At 46.3% G+C, this 24,739-nt stretch overlaps 1 protein-coding gene across 2 annotated transcripts in view; it reads right to left on the reverse strand.

The window, feature by feature from the left end:
- The window catches only part of ATP8A2 (ATPase phospholipid transporting 8A2), a 526,913-nt gene that overhangs the window by 93,000 nt on the left and 409,174 nt on the right, over nt 1–24,739 (reverse strand). The window lies entirely within an intron of this gene.

Genomic DNA, 24,739 nt, shown 5'->3' on the forward strand with positions numbered 1-24,739 from the left:
CCTTAGAGATCTGCACGTCCCTATCATATGTATTCACGAAATGACTGTTGAATGGCTGGGTCAACGGACCCTTTTATTGTATAAATGAGTCAAGCAAGAGATGCAAAGAAATCTCAGACTTCTGTCGCAGAGGAAGCCACCAAGGAGGCCAAGATTCCAAACAAGTGTTAGTATAAATGGTGAGCAAAACGGGGGGGGGGGGTTGATTTTAATTTAGTCCCCTTTCCAGGTTATCATTTGTTGGGATGTGACAATATACCAGTTTTTTGAATGTTTTCGACCCTGTTTTAACTGCTCGACAACCCGTATTGATTAAGGAGCTGTGCTCCAAGCCCGATGTGCTCACCAGGCAGAAACAAAGATGCAAGGTCCAGCCGGGGGCCACCATGTCACAGAAGCCAGGATCTCCTATCCAAAGGCTCTCGTTTTGTCATCTCCATAATTAAGTAGGAAAAGCAACAGGAAAGCAAAGATTTGGGTAGGATGTATTCACAAAAGGACAGGAACAGGAAGAAAGGGCAGGGTGTCTGGGTGGAGAGAAAGATGGAGACCATTTCATACAGAAACACAGCAGAATTCACGGAAAGGCAGAGCAGAAAGGAGGGAGGGGACCCTGATGCTGGGCAGGGGGTGCCAAGGGGTGCGTGCAGTGGGACGGGCTGTGGGGAGCCTGGGACACGGGGGAGGTGAGTGCAAGGGGACTAAGGGAATCACCGCAGATTCTGGACAGAGGGACATAATGAAAACGGGCTTTCAGAAAAGTCAAGGGTGTATCTGTGCGTGTCCCAAGAGAAGAGACTGGAGCTTCCTGCCCCGCAGGAAGCAATAAAGGACACGAAAGTTTACACTCAGGCGGGAAGAGACTCGACAGGATGCAGGCAGATTGGCTGTGAAGGCAAATCACGGCAGAGAACAGAGATGATCAGAGACCTGGGACACGAGTCAGAGGATGAACAACAGCAACAGAGAAATTAAGGGGGGGTCTGTTTCAAAAGGGAGTGAAGAAGAGAAAAGATAAGTTTCAGACAGTAAAGTTTAAGGGCAGGGCAGAACCCATGAGGGGCACAGCTGGCAGGTGCCCCTGGGATGGAATAAAGAGGGAGCGGGGACCACGGGCACCCTGGGAGAGAGGATTTCTTGACGATCAGCAAAGAACTAAGGGGAAAGGAGAGTGAGAAGCGGCACGTGCTGAACGCGGATGTGCCCACGGGCTTTCTTGTAAGTTCTCGTTTGTGCACAGCAGCCCCGCAGGGTGAGGAGGGAAGATCCTGGAAGATGCAGGATGGGGACCCAGGAAAGTGCAGCTCACAGGGGCCTGGCAGCGTCCTGCAGGGAAGCAGCCGACAAGGGGGCTGAAGCTGGTCAGCGGGCAGAGGGCGACCAGCTGGGGGACTGCAGAGTCCGGACTTCAGCTGGTGACAGTGACCTCTGCTTAAGAACTGAGCAACAGAGGCTCCAGGCTCCCCAAGTAGACAGGAGTGGAGAGGAGCAAGCAGCAAAGGGGGTCAGCCAGGTTTTTTTTTTTTTTTTTTTTAAAACGTTCTTCTGTTTTAAATAAGAATAGAGACCAGAATATTAGAAGACACGAGGGAGCGGGGAGGGGAAGGGCATAGGAATAGGGGTGAAAACAGAATCAAGGTCCATTACAAAGTGATAGATGGTAGGATCAGAGAACTGGAAGAAAAGTTAAATCTGGAGAGCCAGAGAAAAATCTTATTTGTTTAGAAGTGAATACACAAGAGGTGTCCCTTAGAAAGTCTTCCTTAAAAATATTTTTCATGTAGAAGTACCTCCTGAGGTCATCTGCTGAAAAAGAGAACAGCAGAGCTTAAATTTAGGAAAAGGAGAAGGCAGGCAATGGACAGTAAGGGAACAGCGGGTAACCTGGGCTCTCCCTTCAGGACCAAGGAGTCAGCGCTGGACACACACACTTCTCCTTAGAGATGTGTGTGTGTGAGCGCGTATGCACGTGTATCCAACCACCAAACACTCAAGAAAACCCAATAAAGGTATCTCATATCATCAAGATAATTGTTCTTTCGGTGCACTACTTAAAGAACTGTATTTAACAATGTGCTAGATGTCGAGGATAAAGCGATGGGATGTTCCCATAACCTTTTAGGCATTTAGAGTCCGACGGGCAGCAGTCTAACTGTAATGGAATAAGACAAGGATAGGCCAGACCAGCTGCTCTAAAAGTAACCAGTGATTACTGCGTTAGTTGTGGAGAAAAGAGGGCATAAGGGAAAATGACACTTAACCACGGACATCTGAATCAAAACTTGAACCATGCAGAGAGTAGGGGAGAAAGCGCTGGGGCAGAGACAAAGCACCTGGACAGGAAGCCACGTGACACGCCGGGAAGACACGATGTTTCTGTAGGTGGCAGGCAGGCAAGCAGCAGGACTGACTTGGGGTCCCCAGGGGTCCCGTCTGCACAGGGTCTTGGCTGTCACCTTAAGGACTCTGGGCAGTGACTCCGGGGAAAACGGGGAGCTGCTGCAGGTTTCCACCGGGGGACACCCGCGGTTTAAGATCTCGCTCTCTGGCAGTGATGGTTTTCCACCTGGGCTGGGGCCTGGATCACCTGGGGACCCTGTAAAAATATCAACTTCTGGTCCCCAAACCCTGAGGTTCTGATTCAACAGGTCTGAGGTACAATCTACACAACAGTATTTTTTTGAGGGTACACGCGCCTCTCACTGCTGTGGCCCCTCCCGCCGCGGAGCACAGGCTCCGGACGCGCAGGCTCAGCGGCCATGGCTCACGGGCCCAGCCGCTCCGCGGCATGTGGGATCCTCCCAGACCGGGGCATGAACCCGTGTCCCCTGCCTCGGCAAGCGGACTCTCAACCACTGCGCCACCAGGGAAGCCCCCGGCATTTGTTTTTAAATCATCTATTGAGTTCCTGTTTTCAGCTGAGAACTCAACAGTAAATAAAATAAATAAAAGTCGCAGCGTCAGAGAGCTGATGCGGGTGGGAAAGCACATCAAAGACAAAAGGAAGCTACACGGAATATCAGAAGGGGAGCAACAGCGGGGATGAAAATTCAGCGAGGGTGGTGGGGTGACGCACACACGTCACCATGGCTGTGGACGGAGGCGAGGCTGAGGACCTGAGTGATGACCCGGAGGGCGACAGCGCCAGGACAGGGACCTCTGAGCAAAGGACGACTAGTCGGTTTACAAGCTGAGGACGGAACTTACCTCAGGTGGTGGAATGGTGAGAGCAGCGGGGCAGAGAAGAGTGTGTAAGGCAGGCAGTGGCAGAGGACGGTCACGAGTGGTCTCCTGGACCATCGCAGGGACTTGCTCTGAGTGAGGCGGGCAGTGCTGGAGGTTTCCGAGCAGAGGAGGGACAGGAGTGACCCAGGCTCCAAACCGTCCTCTGGGCGCTGTGTTGACAACGGACTTAGAGGGACCAGGACGGAGGTAGGGAGATCAGGTGGGCGGCAGCGGGGCTGGAGAGAGCGGTGGGACCCCGATGCGCGCTGTAGGGAGGGCTGAGATGAAGGGAAGAAGGACAGAAGTGGCAGCCAGACCCTATGAAGGTGAGGAAACTGGACAGCAAGGTCAGGGTCACGCTGCCCACCTCGGGACGCGTGCATGTGCGGAGCGAGGGAGGGGAGAAGCCAGGGATGGGTCCCTGGTTTGGGTTACGTGAAAGCAAGACGGGGTTCACAGCAGGAGAGGCAAGTGTTGTTCTGCTTTGTCCCCTCATCTCTGTTGCACGCGTGCGTGTGTGTCTGTGTGCGTGTGTGCAGGGGCTGTAAAAGTTAGTTACTATTTCGCCATGTTGATTTTGAGACGCCTAGAGACCAAGAGTCATTCAGGAGGAAGTGACCAGTTGAAAAAGCTGGAAATTCACGCAATCAGCGTGGGCCTGAGGCTCAGGACGAGGTCTGGGCTGGACACAGACTTGGGGTCATGGCCCAAAAGCAGTGGTTGACGTTGCAGCTATGATGCGACCGAGCCATTTCCAACGAATGAATATAATCGACTGTTCGAAATAATCATGGTCCAAAATGTAAATACAGACACGTAGCATCTAGACTCATCTTTGCCCACCAGATATGGGGATTCTATGGATAGAAGCTGGATTTCCTATTCCAAAAATGCGCAACATTTGGACAAATAACCCAATCGGCTTGTGCAGAAAAATGTCCAACCTCCCTCAAGGCTTTGGGGAGGCGGGTAAAGAGATATTACTGAAGCTTCAATGTGTAAGTAAAAACGAAGACCAGATAGACCATTATCACATCACTCTGCAGTCAGATAATGCCTTCTGGCAGGAACTGAATTTGCCTTTTGAAAGGCCAAGATGGTGGCGGGAGAGATGGGTTCCCACAGGTCTGCTGAGGAATCTCCCTTTCCTGCTCAACGTTTTCATTGTTCTTTTTCAAACTCCATGTTTTTGTTCCATTTGTTTGCCAAGAATTTTTAACCTTGTTGTCTTTTGCTATAAATACTAGGCTACTTACTTAAGGGGTCCCCAATCTAGGTCAATATAACCAAATTATTTGGAATTATCTTTAGTTAGTCATCTTCCAATTTGGTAGATCACCTAGTATTTTATACGCCTGCACATATAACATTTTCATTCACACCATCTTTATGGGTTTAAAAGCCGTCCCTCTGAGTGCCCAGGGATGAGCTATTGTCAGAACCAGCAATGATCATTTACAAATAAACACCACATCCTGTTTGGAGAGAGTTTCCCAGCCAACAGGCTAGAAGAGGCCTCTCTGGAGTGGAATCTAATCTGACTTTGAAATCTCAGCCACCCACAGCAGTTTCTTTGTTATCAACGGCAGTTTAAAGCCTGGCTGTTTACGCCTCTCAGAAAGGGACCTGTGAAATGATGGTTCCTGCTTCTAAGATCTGTATATGAAAATAATGGGAAAACGAGTAATTAAAATTTTTATTTTATCCTATCTAGTTGACTTAGTTTCTTCTACAAATCATACTTTAAATTATATGTATCTAAAACAGCCATGAATACAAATTCATGGCTATGATGAATTTTTGCATAAAAATGTACATCTCCTGAGTATAAAATATAATTCCTTTAAAGGTACACGCACGCATAGAAGACTTCTCAACTCCAAGTACTACGTGTGACTTTTTTTTCCCCCCTTGGACACGAACACAGATGCTGCTGGAGCTCCTTACTTAACGAAAGTTCTCCAATCCCTCAAAATTCCCCAAGCCTCTTCGGCTCGGTCCATTTCTCTCTTTCCTGCTCTTCAAACTAACGCTCAGCTTCCGTGTGCTACTTCCGAAATCCCTTGGTCCAACGCTCGTATCACCCACTTCCAGTACCACCCAGGCTGGCAGAAGCCTCCAGAGATGCTTCCTCCTCCAGGTGAAGCCTGGCACCTTCAGCAAATCTCATCAGCCTCATTTAGTAGCCATCCCTGTCTTTCTTCGCCCCCTAAGCTTCTCCCCTTCCTCCTTAGACCAATGGAGAGTCATTCCCTGGGGCCCACCTCTGAGCACAGCACTAATTATACTGCCGTTTGCTTCCAGGACTGTTCTCTCACCTAGACCCAAACTCCACGAAGATGCTCTCTGATTTTCTTGCTTCTTCCACGTAGCCCCACGGCACTAACACGGCCAGAACAGAGGGGTCGATTCCCCCGCAAACCCACACCATTCCCAGTGTCTGCCGCCTTGCTAAGCGGCACACACCATCTCCCCACTTGCTCAGGCCAGCCAACACCCGGAAGGTGTCTGGGATTCTTCTCCTTCCCCAAGCCCCTAATCCAATCCTTGTGCAAGCTCCGTGTATCCTGGACACATTTCCCTCACCTCCACCCACCACTCACTCCAAGTCATCGTTGCCTAACCTGATTGGCCGAGGCTGGGCCATCCCGGGGTGCCTTCCCGCCTCCACTCCTTCCAGGGTACCATCTCTCTCCTACACAGCGGCAGGTTCATCTTTTAAGATGTATATAACAGATCGTGTAGTATGCCTGTTGAGAACTCTTCAAAGCCTTTCCATCGCACTGAGAATAAAACTCAAGTTTCTTACTTTGTCCTTTACAAAGGCCTCCATGGTCTGGCCACTGCTCACCCCTCTGCATCCCTTTCCCGCTACGTCCTCTGCACGCACTCCAGCCCCACCAACCGCTGCTCTGACTAGGAACATGCCACGCCCCATACCCTCTACTCCCTCCTTCACCTCCGGCTTGAGCTCCCTGGGCTCCCTGAGGCCATGGAGACCCCAGCCAAGGCGGGAGGGAGTCACTTGCTGTTGTAATTCTCTGCACAGTAACGATAACAATAGTTTCTCCTGCTTATATGCCTATTCATGTGTGGCTGCCTGACGTCACTAGGAGAGAAGCTCAAGGAGAAAAGGGGCCCCGGCCTCCATCCTGGCTGAATCCCAGGTCCTAGGACAGTACCTGGGACATCGTAGCCATGGATTAACTTGTACTGAACGGACTACATACAGAGTTTTTGACAGAAAAGACTCCCAAACTATTTCAGATAGGCTGACACTGTGAAGTGAGAAAAATCCTAAAATAAGTGTCATTTACCAAGTAACTATCATAGGAGTTTCCCAACACCTGTGTTTTCTCACAAAACCCTTAATAAATTGGATCCTAAATCCTCCACCTGCCAGACATGCTTGAGAGGGTAACCAGGCTGTGGCACGTCACGTGGCAAGGGGCAGAGACGCTGATGCTGGGCAACCCCAGGGTGTCCTGGGCCTTCTGGGGTGTCCTGGCTCTTCTGGGGTGTCCTGGCTCTGTGAGCTCCAGCAATCGTACCGGAACCAGGGAAAGCCTGCATCCATGCTTGTCAGAAACAACCCTCCCCAGACCTACACTAAGACATGATCTGCTTGAAATGTCCAATACGCTTGATGGGAACAGTCCAAAACCCGGCCTGATACTAACCACCTCGTAACACATTGTGCTGGCGTGAAAGGCTTTCAGACCCGGGTAGTGTTTGAAGAATATTTTCAATCAGGAGTCATTTAACGACCCAGTCCTCATGGGCATGCAAAAACCCACCGAGCACACAAAACAACACCTCTGCGCTTCACACAAAGAAAACCTAGCCTGGGACCCCATACAAGTCACATGTGCTTGTGACGAGGCCACTGCAGAGGAGGGGAGGAGACGCAGGAGAAGCTTCCAGCCGTAAAGGGGAGATAGCCCTGTACTCTATGTGCACAGACCTTCCCCGAGCATCGCATTAACACAGGTGGAAGGGACAAGAAAAGTCACTAAGGAGAGTGAAAAGAAAGTTTCCATGGCTCTTCACTTACTTTCTACAGGCATCAGGAAACTTCCTCTCCTTGAGCCCAAATAAATCTCTTATAACCAAAGAGATGCCACACCACGTCCAGAGAGGCCCGACATGGTAAGTACCCAAACTGACATGACCTCCTGACAAAGATGAGAAGACATTCAAGGTCACACATTTTCTAAAAGGACACAAAGCCTCAAAATCAAGCAAACGACAAAAAAACACCAGTCCAATCAATCTGTTAGACACGTTACCTTGGGATTTCTTTTCAACGTGTCAGACAAAAGAAGACCATCATTGGTCTTTCTGTTTTTTGTCCTTTTCCCAGCGTGGGACACTTTGGTCCTTCCTGGAGAAACGCTCAGACACCTGAGCGCAGAGGCAGAGACGGCAGTGTCCCTCCAGAGTTAGTCCCCTGATGTCGAGAGTTTTTATTTTAATTTATTTTATTGGAGTATCGTTGATTTACAATGTTGTGTTAGTCTCAGGTGTACAGCAAAGTGATTCACTTTTACGCACATGTATATAGATATATTCATTCTTTTTCATATTCTTTCCTGTGACGGTTTATCACAGGATATTGAATATATTTCCCTGTGCTGTACAGGAGGACCTTGTTGTTTATCCATGATAGACAGATTTTTTTAATTCACAGGGACGAAGGTGGGTGGTGGCAGGATCAAATGGTTCAGATCTAAGAAGCAACCCCATTTCTATTCCATTCCAGATTCTGTGGGCTTTTTAACGTGATCATTTTTGAGTGGCATAACTTTTCCCTAAAGAAACAGCAAATACACATTCAAGAAAACCCATTGGTTTTCTTCAGTGAGAGCCAAGTACAGTGTCTATTAAAACACATTTTTCATTAGACAAAAGTCAATCTCGGGCTTCCCTGGTGGCGCAGTGGTTGAGAGTCCGCCTGCCGATGCAGGGGACACGGGTTCGTGCCCTGGTCTGGGAAGATCCCACGTGCCGTGGAGCGGCTGGGCCCGTGAGCCATGGCCGCTGAGCCTGCAAGTCCGGAGCCTGTGCTCCGCAGCGGGAGAGGCCACATTAGTGAGCGGCCCGCGTACCGCAAAAAAAAAAGTAAATCTCAAAGACAAGGGAGTTTGCTCGACTCAGGAAGAGAAGCACGATGCTGCTCTCAGACGTGAGGCTCCCCTTCCCTCCCCTCCCCGCCTGTGGCCACTGCACACCCTCAGCCCTGAGCTCTGCTGAACCGTCAGAATGCGCTCCACGTTATAACTTGGCAAACATGACTTAACCTGAGAGAAATGCTTTACAACAAATTTTCATTACATCTGCCACGTCCTTGCTAAGCAATACCTTCTGTTTCCACAGGACTTAAACACAGCTTTGTTTTTAAAAGCTGAATTTCATAGGTCTTTCTTCAGCTCTATGGGAGATTCACTTCTGGCCATAAAAGGCTCCCTGCTAGGAAAAAAAGGTTCCCAAATGTTTTAGCATTTCTGCACCACGGACTTAAGTTCAAAATCAGTCAGTCCCACAAGAATCAAGGAAAAGGAACATTCTGCAAGGTGTCAGCCTGATCCCCAAAGAGGCACTTCTACAGGGAGTCTGATAGGTGGGACCTTAGGTAAAAAGGTACCAATGGTGAGCGTGGCATCAGGACAGAAGTGTAACTAGGTACCAGGGAAAGGAAACAGCCTTCTTTATCTTCCAACACGCCATTATTCGGGGAATACTTCATTAGAATAAGATCGTTGAATTGAACATAGAAGTTAAAAACCTTCTACCAACGTGGGCACGTTTGTCATCCATCTGATATTTATTGCGTACCAGGTATTCTGTTAGGTATTGAAAGAGATGCAAAAGGTGAAAAAGACCTGTTTCCATTTTCAAAGTAAATCCAGCTGTAGGCAACTATCAAGTGTTGGCTGAAAGATATATAGTTGGGAGCTGTTATTGAAGACTCTGGTATATATACTGTAACCTAAGAGAAACTAAAAATAAAATAAAATGAGAAGAGAATCCTTCAGACCAATTATACTTAAGGGATGTTCCTTAAGGGGGTAGGAAATAGTGGTAAAGAAACAGTTAAGAGAAATAGGCGAGAATTACGTTTCAGAAGCAAAAGACAGAATTTCTAGAAGCCTCAGGGTCAAGTCCTGCCAGGAGATCAACCACCATGAAGGCGAAGAAGAGGCTATTGCATCAGGGAGGGAGGGGGCGGAAACGGTATTGATAATATCCAACAGGAAAAGAGCTCAGGTTTGCATAAAAAACCCAAACTGAGCCTAAAATAATAGTCCTTCCTCAAGAGCGCTTTCTTCATCTGCCACGGAGCCTCAAGCAAGTGTGAACAGAGCTGTGATCAGACTACATCTCAGAAACTTTCTCAAAAGAAATGAATCCATGTCTTCAAGAGTCCTCCAGCCAAGAAACAGAGAGAGGAAACGGTGATTGCAACAAAAGTTATTCATACAGTGCTCTGCCCCGGGCAATTTCAACTTCCTGAAATCATGAAACCTTTCATTATCTTTAAAAATCATTTCAATGATATATTTGACAAATGAGAAAGCAAATTTAAGAGCAATAAAGAGACACGGGTCTCTGTCGGAAATGGGAAAGAAGATTAGGACAGCAACAAGAAGACAGTAAAAGAAATGATGGTCTGAAATGGTCTTCGAATAACACTTAATTACTCCTTTGCAGAAAGAAGTCCCCCTTATGGACGGAGCTTAAAAAGCTTGCTTCTTGGCACAGCCCTTGTGCAGTCATAGAGGAAAAAAATGCCATTTTAAGGGGAAAAAGAGAAAGGGAAGCTTCAGAAATAGTATTTTTTCATAAACTTAACATATGGGGAAAGTTCATCTATTCCAATAAACCTTCCATCTCTGAGAACGGCCCCCCGAACCCACACAGGCTGACACATCAGCTGGTTCAACAACGCAGCTCCTGCCCTTGTGTTGCCTGAACCTACTCAGCACGTCGACCCTCTAGAGTGGCAGCTTCCCGTGGCCTCTGTATTTGGCTGCTTTCCTTTTGTTTTTTAGCTTTTTCTGCACTCCCTCTTTAGGAAAAAAAAGAAGAAATTCTCCTTATTGTCCAGTTTCAGAAAATTTACACAAAGTATTTTAAAGTTCTTTACGGAAGTAAACTGTAGTGCTACTAAACTCTCAGTCGGGGTATTGTTCTCAAATTTCAGATAAAGGATCTCACGGTAAAAAGCCATTTCACTTATTTTATTTTTTTATTGAAGTATAGTTGATTTACAATGTTGTGTTAGTTTCAGGTATACAGCAAAGTGATTCAGTTATACAAACATATTTTTTTCCGGATCCTTTTCCCCTATAGGTTTTTACAAAATACTGAGTACAGTGTCCTATGCTACACAGTAGGTCCTTCTTGGTTATCTATTTTATATATAGTGGTGTGTATATGTTGATCCTAAATTCCTAATTCATCCCTCCTGCACTGTTGGTGGGAATGTAGACTGGTGCAGCCACTATGGAGAACAGTATGGAGGTTCCTTAAAAAACTAAAAATAGAGCTACCCTAAGACCCAGCAGTCCCACTCCTGGGCATATACCTGGGGAAAACTCTAATTCAAAAAGAAACATGCACCCCAGTGTTCATAGCAGCACTATTTACAACATCCAAGACATGGAAGCAACCTAAGTGTCCACTGACAGATGAATGGATAAAGAAGATGTGGCACATACATACAATGGAATATTACTCAGCCATTAAAAAAGAATGAAATAATGCCATTTGCAGCAACATGGATGGACCTAGAGATTATCAAACTAAGCAAAGTAAGCCAAAGACAAATATGATATGATTTCGCTTGTATGTGGAATCTAAAAAGAAAAATGATACAAATGAACTTATATACAAAACAGAAATAGACCCACAGACATAGAAAACAAACTTACGGTTACCAAAGGGGAAAGGGGAGGGGGCAGCAGATCTAAACAGACATTTCTACAAAGAAGACATACAGATGGCCAAAAGGCACATGAAAAGATGCTCAACAAAGCCATTTCATTTTTATAAAGAGAAAAGGGGACTGAATTATTCAACCCACCTTCCTAGAGGCATCACTGTACCTAGCTAACGTGTGCTACCTTTGGTGAGCAGAAGGCCGTTTAAGGCACCTTGTAAATGTTGTGTCCCCTGGGGGCCGTTCTCTTCTTGTCTCTCTGCCCACTCACGATGGGCAACGCCACCCCCTCCCATGACCATCACCCACATGGTGGTAATTTCCAAGCCAGCGTACTGAAAGGAACGTTTAAGGGTATTCACTGCAGAAGCAGCAACAGAAGCATTTACTCAAAAGCATTCTACTGAGATCAAAAAACATATTGATATGCTTATCATTAAAAGAAAAACCAAGCCATAAAACCAACCTGGCACCCTCAAAAGCCAACCCAAAGCTTAACAGGAAGAGTAATTAGAAGCTCCATAGCCCGCAGGTTCCCACCTCCGGTGCTAAAGGAAATACCTATTGTACTTAAATTTGCAGCCTCCTCTCGTCTGAATTTATTATTAATGCAAGTTGGATTGAGGAAAGAACTTTTTCCTTATGCTCTCATGTCATATTTTTAAATATAAACTTTTTTTTTTTTTTTTTGCAGTACGCGGGCTTCTCACTGTCGTGGCCTCTCCCGTTGCGGAGCACAGGCTCCGGACGCGCAGGCTCAGCGGCCATGGCTCACGGGCCCAGCCGCTCCGCGGCATGTGGGATCTTCCCGGACCGGGGCACGGACCCGCGTCCCCTGCATCGGCAGGCGGACTCTCAACCACTGCGCCACCAGGGAAGCCCTAAGTGTAAACTTTTAATCAAAGTGAAATATGTACACGACAAAGTGCACGGATGACATGTGTACATCGCAAATTAGTTTTCATTTTTGCAAAATGAATTCTGTGGACACAGCATTCAGATGAAACGCCCCAGAAACTCAGCAGAAAACTCCTCAGGCCTCTCCCATGTCTCCCTCCCCCTCCACCCAGGCATAACCCCTGCCCTGACCTCTAACACCATAAATCAGTCTGGCCAGTTTTTGAACTTTCTACGAATGTAATCCCACAGCATGGATGTTTAGAGAGACCCCTTGGACGTTATGGAGAGTCAACTGGTCCACGGAAAAGCGTTCTGTCTGCTGGTTGACCGGGTGTTGTTCACGGCCTAAGCGGATGCCCCTCTCTTTGCAAATTCTGTAATGAATAACCAGTAATGGCGCGTCCGTAAAGCCTACGGAACGCTAATAAGGACCCGGCAAATGGAAGCCTCATCGTGCTTTCCTCATCGTCTTCCACTTTCATGGCAGTAAATCTCTGACGGTCCCTCCGGAGAAGGCCCTGAGTTCTCGGGACGTTTTTCCTACACGCCGCTCAGCGGCCACCAGATGGTACAGAGATGCTCCGGGCTGCTGCTTGGCACGGAGCCCTCACATGCCCGGGAGGCGCTCTGCCCACCAGGTCAAGCCCTCAGGGCCTCCCCTCCCCCGCTGTCGGCACCCAGCGCGCGTGGAGCGCGTAAGGCCACGCGTGGCACCAGCGGCACGTCACACCCTAGTGTGGATTTAGTGACTTGTTTACAAAAGGCAGGCTGTGCTCGCAGACGTGACCAAAGATAGGGAGGCCAAAGGGTGGGCAACACACGACAGACCCTGGATGGAAAGTAGGGGCACAGAATGCCCTTCTGTTAGAAAAAACACACCAAGCACATGTACCAAATCCAGCAAGCGTCCAAAGCCACCGCGTCTGCTTTGAGGGTCTCCCAGAAGGAGAGCTAACTGAGATTTACGACCTCATCCCAGCAGCAGTTTAATCCACCGTCATCACCCTGACAGTCCAACTTCTTTGGGGTGTGGGACAGCGGTCCTTTTAGGTAATGTGGAAAACTTAACATTGTTGATTCATACAGGTCTATAAACACACAACCTAATCTAAGAGACGATATTCCATTACTTGTCAGTTTCAGAACTAGCTACTGGAATAGTCTTAGTGAAAAAACTTCCTTCAGATCAAATGCAACTTTAAAACAATGGAGTATCCGTAGAGATCCAGTAACGTGCTGCTCTGGGAGACTGCTTTTTTTTTTTTTAATTTAATGTAATTAAAAAAATTTTATTGAAGGTAGAGTTGATTTACAGAGTTGTGTTAATTTGGAGATCGCTCTCTTAATTCAGACTTTCCCACGTGCTCTTTGGTAGGGTTTTATTCACCTTCTCTCTGGAATTTTGAACCTTCAATTCCCTTTGCTTTTCTTGAACAGAAATCCTTTCCTTCAATAGGAATCCTGGTTATTACAAGTGAATACTGGATTACTCAGGACAAGAGAGAGTTCTGTGAGTCTAGGTAAATAAACACACCATCAAGGAGTAGAGCACGGAAACAATCCCTGTGGCTGGGTAAGAGGCCAATTTTAAAAGAGGAAAAACGCCTCAACTCTGTAAACACCCTGATCAAAGTCCCCTCCTATCAGGTTATGACGTTTTTTAATTCTAGGGGAAACAAGACTATAGAATTAATAAGAAGAAACTAGCATAGTCAGAATCAGGGGGCAGTAAGAATTCTCTGGGTTAGGATTGGTCTACTGAGGCCCTTGGTGACTCTCAGACCAGCTGCCTCTATTCTGACCATGAGCTGGAAAGGCACAGCGACATCCCTGGGGACGATGACCAGACCTGACCGTCAGCCTTGACATTCCCCTCCTTAAGGAACAGGCCTCATCCAGGTGGAAGGATGCAAGGTGAGAGGGACAGGGTCGGGGAAACGCTACCATGTCCACTTTGAGAATCTTCCAGAATGAGAGCTAACTGAGATTTATGACCTCATCCCAGCAACAGACTCAAGGGAGGCCAGCGGGTGACAGCAGCCATGGCCGCAGGGAGACACAATTCCCCGAGGCTCTGACTCAGCCCGTTCATCCCACACGCCTGACTTTTCAGAGCGAGCAGGACCTTCTCAGGCCACAGTGACAGCAAAGGCGAGGAAGGGAAAGTGGCAAACATCCACAGAGGGCTCGCCGTGGACCCAGCTCAGCCCATCAGGGCACAGGATCCCCGCGTCCCAGAGGAAGCCAGCCTGAAGCTCAGGCTGGAGCCAATGTTCTTCCTTCCTCCTGAGGGCAGAAGCAGGGGACTGTACTGGCCACAAGTCAACCAGTCCCTGAATGTAGGGGAGGAGGTGATGAGCGAGAGAACCAAACCCTGCAATGATTTCCTTCCTGACACTGTGCACCCGCCATCCTAACCCCTAAGGACAGAGATGCATTTGCTGAGTCCCTGAGCCGTGATGTGGAAGGGAGGGGAGACCCCTCCCCTTCAACCTGCCCTGGTCTGCGGGAGCCCCCGGGCACGACCCCCCAGAGACGGTGGCCCCAGGAGGCAGAGCAGACACCACTGCCCCTTGGCTAACCGATCGCCCACCAGCCACAATGCTGTGGGAGGTAAAAGAGACTGACATTGGGCCTGATGCATGAGCCTGGAGAACTGATCTCCCGCCCTTCTGGGCCCCTGGAAATCCCTTTCCCCTGGCAGGAAAGGCCGTGTGTGCAAAAGGGATAAAGTAACCAGAAGCGAAGGCTCCTTGGTCCAGTGGAGACAAGGGCCATTTTGAGCTGGGAAACAGATCTCTCTTTAGAACACACAACATTGAACGAGGTCCTACATGCGACAGCACGAGAACCACCTTGTGCTGGGTTGGCCAAAAGTTCGTTCGGGTGTTCCCGTAGATGGTGATGTTACGGAAGAACCCAAACGAGCTTTCTGGCCAACCCAATAACACGCAGGCAAGCGTCCTGCCCACCGTGTCACTCGGGGTTTAACAAATAGGACTCGACGATGATCGCCCGGCCCCCAAAACAGTTCATGAACATCAAGTGTCGAAAACCAACCCTGTGAGCATTTGATAGGTTTATGGCACCAAGGATGTTCTTACCCTGCTCAACTCCATTTTTCCCCTTCCTGTTTCTCAGGGACTCAGTTTTGTAAGGTAAGAGGGGCTGTGAGACAGGCTATTTATTTGGACACGCCGACAGGCTGTGTGGGACAGGCCACTGTCCTACTCATCTGAACCCCTGGAAATCCAATCTGTACTGATTTAAAAGAAGAGGAGGGGGCAGTCCAGGGACCTTCATCTTTTCAAATTGTTAAGATTTGATCTCCGCCGGCAAAGTCTCTCCAGTTCCACTTGGTTTGGCACTTGACGCTGTATTGAGAGCCTCCCTCCCACGAGAAGCGTAAGACCATCTTCTCCGTCATCATCTCACGGTTGCAGGACCATCGGACTGATCCCCAGTCAGGTTTTGCGGCTCGGGCCCCTGCATTCCTGCCTGAGCCCCGCAGGAGGCGGGGCCTCTGCAGCTGCCAGTGTTTATTTACACCGCTCTCCCTCCGGTGATGCTCAGGCTGCTGGCTGGGGGCTGCAGGGGTTACTGAAAAACTCACCTGTGTTGCATATAATACGAGATGTCCTCAATGAGTCACCGAAGGCAAATGGGACCCTGTGATCCGTCTAACAAATCCGATATAACGTAAGGTTTCTCAGAAGCATGTCCACAGGGGATCTGTTTCCCTCCTCTACCTTCTCCGTGTGTGCATAAATAACACAGAATGAGTCCTATTAAACCGCAAGGCGTATCAACCCCTCAACAGTCATATGCCGATTCCAAAGCGTAGGAGTTAAAGAAGCTGGAGTAGGAATGCTGGGACCCTTAACTTTTACACGAAAAGCAAAAGGAACCCCGCATAAGAAACTTCAGCGTGGATGCGGTTAGATGCAGGAGGTCTGTTTATTGCACTGGGCAGACCTAGGAGGACTTTCCTGCATGCCATGTCACAGTCAGAGTGCAAGGAACTTTCTCTGAAGTCTGCAATGAAACCAGCAGATCTCCTGTGTAATTCACACACTGTCTACCTTTGCTCATTACCCCTGGCAAAAATCCTTCCAAATTCTACCAAGTGTGGCAAAGGATTAAAACAGGGAGCGGGGAGAAAAACATTCCCCCTAAGACAAAAGAAAGTAAATTAATATATTTGAAAACCACTGTCAACGTGTTGGATTTTGTGCTTCCTGGATACAAATACATGTAATACCTCCAGCAATAAATATCGTTAACCTTGGACCCAAAACTGTTTGCCCAGATCCGCACGAACTCCGTATTTGGCTGCTTCGATAGAGAAAGGCTTTCAAGTCGAATTTTGCACAGAAAAGTAGAGTTGGGGAATTTTCTTTTGGAGGAAAGATTGAATTTATCATGAAATATATTGCATCGAGAAACTGGTAAAATGAACCACCTTTTTCCCCAAACCACAAAGACTGCAAATTCCTTTGCTGGAAAAGTTGGCTGCTCTGTTGAAAAGATTAACTTATCCTGAATAGCTTTTGAGGGGCACGCATGGGTAGATGAGATTGCATCTTCCATTAGGGGCACAGAACTTGTAACGATACTTAGTAACTCTTGGGAGAGAAAAATGGAAAAGATTCTTCCGGAAAATTTACATGAATTGATCTAAAGGTATTCTAGAAAGGTCCTCACGATGCCTAAATTCTGCTGCAAAGCCGAAATTCATCTCAAACCTTTCATTCCCACTTAAGGTCTCACTGTAAGGATTAAGAATAGGGGAGCAACTTCCCTTGGTTTTAGTAACTGAGTTGCTCAAGTTGAAACTACTACAGTGTTTTAATTAATAGGATGAAATAATGTTAATCGTATGTTTTCCCTTCTCTTTTTCTTTTTTTTGTTGCTCCTGACTTGACAGTATCCTGAAAAAACAGAGAGATTACACTTTTTAATCCGGTGGAACGTTTAGCTACTTCACACGGAGCAAGTTTGCCGAGAGGCAACCCTCCACAGATTAGCTGCTGGCTTTCCTTGAAGCAAAAGGAAAAGGAAATTTGTTCTTTGGACACTGACAGGTTATAGATAATTATATGTCTATACGTCGTTAACTTCTGATTTTACGATTACGTCCTTCTAGGGTCCTTAATGAGCAAGGCTACTTCGCAAGCAATGTCTGAGGGACCAAGGGGCTTACAGAATGGCTTCAGAATTCATGGCGACAGAGAATTTGGGTAGGAGACACCTTGGCAAAACTGTGATCTATAAACTAAAATTTAAACTTAAGCCACTACAGCAGTGTAGAGAAGTTCAGAAAGGCACCTGCTCTAAGAATCGTGAGAGGAGACATCCCACAGAAACTACTGCTGACTGGGACCCAGAGTCAGACGGAAGAACACGGGGCGACCATGACCGGACTTCAAAGGGAAAATCAAGAACTGGCCTGAAAGAAGGCAAGATGTATATAAAACTAATGAATAGAAACAACTTGCTGTGAAACAAAGTAAAATGACAGAGAATTCACAAACAATGCAGCTTCAAACACATCACTTTATGAGATGTTCACTGCTTACAGTTTTGAGTTTCGGAAGCTCATTCCACCCTATTGGAAGCTTAGGGGATAAAGAGGGGTCCTCTGTGCCCCACCTGCCCCCAAACTGCAACTTTCTAAAATGCCAACTCCCAATCTTGGTAGTTACATAAATGATGCTGAGGACTAATTACTTTTCTTAAAAAAAAAAAAAAAAGTTTTTAGGAGAGAAAGTGGCCTGAAATGGCATCTAGTAGATGGCAACCCCTCACTAAGACCTACTCGCCAGAAGACGGTTTTAAAAGGCTTGGATAGAATTCTCGTTCACGCCTTGTAAGAGAACACTACCTTCATTAAATTATTCCACTAAAACTGAACCACTGTAAAAAGAAAGGATCAGTTTTTCTTTTAACAAAATGAACAAATCGCCAAGTAGACAGCTTTGTTAATTATCTAAAGTCGCTTCTTCATTTTACGTTTCCGGTTCAAAACAAACTATTCCGGCATAATAAGCTCTTTTCCAAAATCGTGATCGTCTCAGATTGTTAAAATCTCATTTAGAATCAATAAGTTTATATTGTAGAACATTATACTGTTTATATTATAGAACATTATATTGTTTATATTAGAGAACATTATAATGTTCTAATGCAATATTTAATTATTTTTGAACGGTGGAAGGAGGATTCCTTTTTTCTTTATAGCCTAGACAAGGCCCACTTTTTAATTCATTTAAAACGATTCGGTCATCAGAAAGTTAACAAAAAATAAAACTCCTACGCTATTTCCTTTTGTTTCTAAGAATTAATTTTCCCACATCGATCGTAAGAAGGTAAAATTCTGACTTATTACATTACAGGACCTTTATTTATGGTCAACCTCATTCTTTCCTGATGCCATGTCTCGGAAAATTTCTCAACAGCCCTGTAATTTCCTTCGGTGAAAATTTAAAACCCTCTCCTTCCAGTTTCATTGCCCCACCTGGCCTTCTCCATCACACTAAGACTTTTCATGTCCTTCCTGTATCAATCACTTTTCCCTCCGTCCTTCTCTTTTTCCCACCTCTGCTTCCTCTGGTTTTACTGGACACAGAATCACTTTACTTACCGGTTTTCTTGCCTTTCATGAAGATGCTGTACTGGGGACAAATTTCAAATCTTAAACTTTTTCTTTTCTTGTAATATCACTTTACTTGACACTAAAATTCTACGTCCCAACGAGGCTCTTGGTGTCAGATCCACTCCTGCTTTAAGTCACGAGCCTGGACTGCCTCCCCGTCTAATTGAGTAAGGCACAAACCCCCAGAGAAGGTCTGTTTCTCCCATGAAATCATCTCAGATTTATCACAGGCCAGCTGCTAACGAAACTTTACCTAAGCTTGACATTTTCTTGACCAAAACCTCCTCTCCAACTATGTGCTTGTACTTTTTACTCCAAAAATACCAACCCCTTCAACATAATACTGAAAATGCTGTCCAATGATGTATTAGTCCAGGGAACTTACGTCTCTGCTAAAACTATCTGTGATCCACTAACTTCATCAGTTTTATCTCCCTTAATAAAACTGTTGGAAAATGATTAGCTTAGTACTTCCTTAAACTAGGTACTCAAAAATCCATCTCGATCTCACATTTGTCTTTTCTATAATATCACTTCCAAAACAATCATTTCCATTAGGTAATTAAACCTTATTATTAACCCTTTACAAATACCAACATCAACAGACAGTATACCGCATATATCACCCATGCAGCTAAAATAGTTCAACTAGGATTTTTAACTGGAAATGTTCTTAAATATTTTTTAACTGAAAATCCTTCTTCGGGTGGGAAGAACGCATGGTTCGTGCTACTGGTGTTTTGAGCACAGTTCAGAAAATGCTAAACTCATGAATTAATCAATCACTTCCACGTGCACATCCTGTGCTAGGCTATTCCCAAATGTTTGAGTATTTGTCATCTGCTTTTGTTAACAATTCAGCAAACAGATTTGAAGCACCTGTTACACCAAGCCAGTTCCGTTCTCCAATTCTACAGGAGAGGTGTTTAATTTTACTTTATTAATTCATTCATTTAAATATTTACTGAGTGCCAGAAAAGAGGAGAGGCAGGTACCGAGGATATACTGAAGAGCATTTACTTTCCTCATAAACTTACAATTTAGAGGAAGAAACTGATATTAGTTATGAAATCACATAAATATAAATTTTTGACGATTGTGATAAAAACCCAGAACATAAAATTTACCATCTTAACCATTTAAGTTCAGTGTAAGCTATCTTTACGTTGCTGTGCAACAGATCTCTAAAATGTGTTCATCTTGCAAAACTGAAACTCTGTATCTGTTAAACGCGAGCGGCTCATTTCCCCTCCCCCCCCCAGCCCCTGCCGACCACCGTTCTATTTTCTGTTTCTGTGATTTTGACGACTCTCGGTCCCATACAGGGGAAACCATATGGCATTTGTCTTTTTGTGACTGCCTTCTTTCACTGAGCATAATGTCCTCAAGATTCATCCATACTGTAGCGTGTGACAAGACTGCTTTCTTTTTAGAGCCCGCATAACGTTCCACCGCCTGCATGGATCACGTTTTGTTTATCTGATCATCTGTCGACAGACAATTTGTTGTTTCGACCTCTTGGCTACTGTGAATCATGAAGCTATGAACAAAGGTGTACAAATAGCTCTTTGAGATCCTGCTTTCAGTTCTTTCGGGAATAAGAAGTGGAACTGCTCCATCCTATGGTATTTCTGCGTTTAATTTTTTGAGGAACCTCCATACTGTTTTCTGCAGCGTCCGCACCACTTTACATGCCCACCAGCCGTGCACAAGGGTTCCGTTTTTCCACATTTTTGCCAACACTTGCTATTTTTGAGATTTTTTTAATAGTGGCCATCCTAATACGTGTAAGGTATTATTCTCATACACAAATTTTTAATTGTGGTAAATGCAAAGGAGGAGAGGTAAACTGTCTTAAAAGAACACGCACTGTGAGGGTTTCACCTTGTCAGGGACACAAGGAAAGGTACCTGTAGGAAGTAATGACTCGCCTGAGGTCTGGAAACCAGGCGAGCCCTAGCTACGTAGAAGGCAGAGACCAGGGCATGCAGGAAGTGAGGGGAGCAGGTGCAAACGCATTGTGGGAGCCCAAGCAAGGCCTGCCGGGAAGTGAGGGAAGGCCAGTGCAGGCAGGGCAGGAGCAGGCTGAGGGCTGCACAGGGCTAGGGGCTTGGCAAGTGGCCTGGACCTTTACCCTGCGGGCAACGAGAAGCCAGGGGAACAACTCCATCAGACTTACGTTTTGAAATACTTTGGCTGCAGTAGAACGATGGGTCCAGACAGACTGCACGCTAAGAAACTAGTCACGAGGCTACTGCAATAGTCCAGGCAAGAAATGCCATCACACCAAACTAACTGGGCAGGACCAGAACTGGATGGAAGGAGACACAGGTAGGAGAAGGACAGGGTGTGGATTCAGCATAATGATGGGGGAAGGGGCCTGAAACTCCAGAAGGAGAAAAAGGATGAAGTGTTCGCACAATCTTAGGAATTAAGAAATCCTACTTAGAAATTGCCACCTGTTGAACAAATTAACTACCTGTTCGACACAGACCTAGTTTACTTTTGGCGGCACATGTTACAACTGCTCAGCTGGTTGCAGCAGGTCGGAAAAGAAACCAAAGGCCCATGTCCTGGCCTCTTCCCTCCCACATTCAGGAGGATGTGGCTGGGGAATTAGCCAATACTTTGGAAAAACTACCTGAAGTCAGACCCACGCTTTGTAAATCTTGCTTTATAAACTCTGCTTGAAGCAATTAATAAGCAGAGATGAACAGCTCAGGGGTGCCCAGATTTTATTCTTTAGGGGAAAGCCTTGTGGAAGAGCCGAGACCCTTTTCATTGTAGGTGACGGAAATCAAAGTCAGCAACTCACACCCTGGTGCAGGGGAAGGTCCTGAGGCCAGGCTTCTCCCAAGCCCCAATCTTATCTGAGCCTGGGTTTCCCACCTCTTCATCTTGCCTGCACTAAATTTAGCTTTGGAGAGTGAATCTGCTGGTGAAGAGCAGGGCTGTCCAATGCATTAGCCACTGTCTGTCCAGATGTGGCTATTGAGCGCTTGAAATTGATCAGGTCTGCCTTGGGATGCGCTGCAAATCCGATATACACACTGGATTGCAAAGATATAGTGCAACGATGTCAATTATCTCAGTAATTTCTTTTAATGTGGAGTATATGTTGAAGTGACACTATTTTGGAAGTGTTGGGCTAACTACATTAATAAAACTAACTTAACCTGTTTCATTTTCCTTTTTTTAATGCGGCCACTAGAAAATTCAAAATTATGATGCATCTCCCATTATACGTCTGCTGCACAGTGCTACTCAGGACCATGTGACTCTGAGCCATGTTGAATTCTTGGCTGCAGAGAGAAAGAAGGCCCTCTTAGAAAAACTTCTATTTCCCTCCATCTCTGTTTTGAACAATCAGTTCTACCCAAACATGTCTTCTTTTTCCTGGGGGGGTGGGGGCCGGCAGGGGAGGGGCATAGGAAGGCCACAAAAGGAGGTAAAGCCCCTTGGTAGCCTGACTTTCCGACCTGGAAGATGCACAGTAGGGAAAGTTCACCAGCTGCTTTTCTGCAACATAACCAATTTTCCAGAAGGGATAGGAGAGCTCTCACTACCTTAACTTGACCCAGCTGATTCTACCTCTTGTATCTGTAACTTAATGATTTCTTCATTCATTAGGACTCTTTTCAGAAGTAACAGAAATCCAACTTGAACTGTCTTCTGCAAAAAAGGGAGTATACTGACTTAGTGTATCTGAAAGTTCAGAGACAGCTCCAGCTTCAGGCAGAGCTGGATCCAGGCACATACTCAATGCCATCATCTCTCAGTTCAGCTTTCCTCTGTGCTCGATTCATCCCCAGCCAGGCACTCTCTTGGTGGTGGCCCCTTGCAGCTCCAGGCTGATGACATCCCTGATATATAACAAACCCAGCGGCAAGAGAGCTTTCCCCTTCCTCTATTAGTTTCTATTAAAAAAATCCTTGAATTGTCTCTAAGTGGCCTTGGTGGGTCATCACGCTGTCCCTGAATCAACGGCCATGGTCCATGAGATGAAGCTGGTAGTTGACTAGTCCTGGGTGTCCGGTCCAGACCCAGAGGTAGAGCAGAGGTAGAACCAGCACTGTTTGAATGCACGTTCTGAAAAAGGGGACGGGACTGGGGGGCTGTGACCAGAAAAGGGGGAATTGGATGTAGGGCAGGTGATAGACAAGGAGATACCACTGCACCCACGTTGCTGCTGCTGGGCTGAGTGGGTGGGGTTGCCTTCACAGCACCCTGGGAAGGACGTGCACATCTAAATATGCCCTTCTTTCTGTTTCTATCCTTTATCAAAACTGGGGAACCCTCCTACACTGTTGGTGGAAATGTAAATTGGTGCAGCCACTATGGAAAACAGTATGGAGGTTCCTTAAGAAACAAAAATAGAGCTACTGCAATCCCACTCCTAGGCATATATCCAGAGAAAGCCATGATTTGTAAAAATACATGCACCCCATGTTCATAGCAGCACTATTCACAATAGCCAGGACATGGAAGCAACCTAAATGTCCACTGACAGATGAATGGATAAAGAAGATGTGGTACATATATACAGTGGAATACTACTCAGCCATAAAAAAGAACAAAACAATGCCATTTGCAGCAACATGGATGGACCTAGAGATTATTATACTAAGTGAAGTAAGTCAGACAGAGAAAGACAAATATCATATGATATCGCTTATATATGGAATCTAAAAAAGGATACAAATGAACTTATTTACGAAACAGAGATAGATTCACAGACATAGAAAACAAACTTATGGTTACCAAAGGGGGGTAGGGATAAATTAGGAAAAATAAATTAAAAAAATGTATATTAGATTTTTTTTTTTTTTTTGCGGTACACGGGCCTCTCACCGCCGCGGCCTCTCCCGCTGCGGAGCACAGGCTCCGGACACGCAGGCTCAGCGGCCATGACTCACGGGCCCAGCCGCTCCGCGGCATGTGGGATCCTCCCGGACCGGGGCACGAACCCGCGTCCCCTGCATCGGCAGGCGGACTCTCAACCACTGCGCCACCAGGGAAGCCCTGTATATTAGATTTTTAAAAAAGAACAAGGTTGGAGACAAAGGAGAACGGGGTGCCGGATTAAGGACGGATCTGCCTTTCTATCAAGTAAGACTCTGAAATCAATGGCCATCTCCTTATAAGAGACGCATTGTCCTGCACTAATGATTTGTGTTTACTTTTGTGTACATCTAAAATTTTCCATAATAAAATGTCTTAAAAAATTTTTAAAAAATAGGTTGCAATAATTTAAAAAATCTGTGAATGAATTCGCTGGTGGTCCAGTGGTTAAGACTCGGCGCTTTCACTGCTAGGGGCCCAGGGTTCGATCCCTGGTCGGGGAACTAAGATCCTGCAAGCCTCATGGTGTCGCCAAAAAGAATTGAACAACAAAAAGCAAACTTGTGAATGGAAGTGCACTATAGCTGCAGACACAGGTAACCTAGATTTCTCTTTTCCTGCCTTTAGCCAAAGCAATGCCAAAGACTTACGACAGCTGCTTAATCCGGTTCAAAAAGCATACGATTTCCTCACTGAACATTTGATATCTTGCAGTGCCAAAGGCAATGACAATACCTGAAGCTCTCACTTCCTTTAAGTCCTTCCACTATTCTGATGCTCCGGATGCTGTCGACAAGAGCTCTGCATCCTCATTTACACGAAATGGGGAAACCTGGGCACACGCTCCCTAGCGTGCTATGATTCTATTTTCTCCCTTCTTAGTCTAACCTACCCTGTTATCGTTTCCTGCACGAATCCTTTATCTAGTGGCCTTTATCGGACACCTCTCTATCTCTTACATAGAACAAAAATCAAGAACACGCATGTTTTTGGCGGAGTGTGAGGTGGGGCGAACTACAGCTCTGGTCACCAGACGAGGCATCTCCCTCCGCAGATGTCTGAGAAGTAAATCCCTGCAGAGAACCTCAACCCCAGGCCCCCCATGCACAATTCCACATGTTTGGAGAAAGGAAAAGTTCAAAACCACATCAAACATACTCTGCGACCACGGCGTA

Source organism: Pseudorca crassidens, chromosome 18 (genome assembly GCF_039906515.1).
Source record: "Pseudorca crassidens isolate mPseCra1 chromosome 18, mPseCra1.hap1, whole genome shotgun sequence".
In the NCBI taxonomy this organism is placed as follows: domain Eukaryota; kingdom Metazoa; phylum Chordata; class Mammalia; order Artiodactyla; family Delphinidae; genus Pseudorca; species Pseudorca crassidens.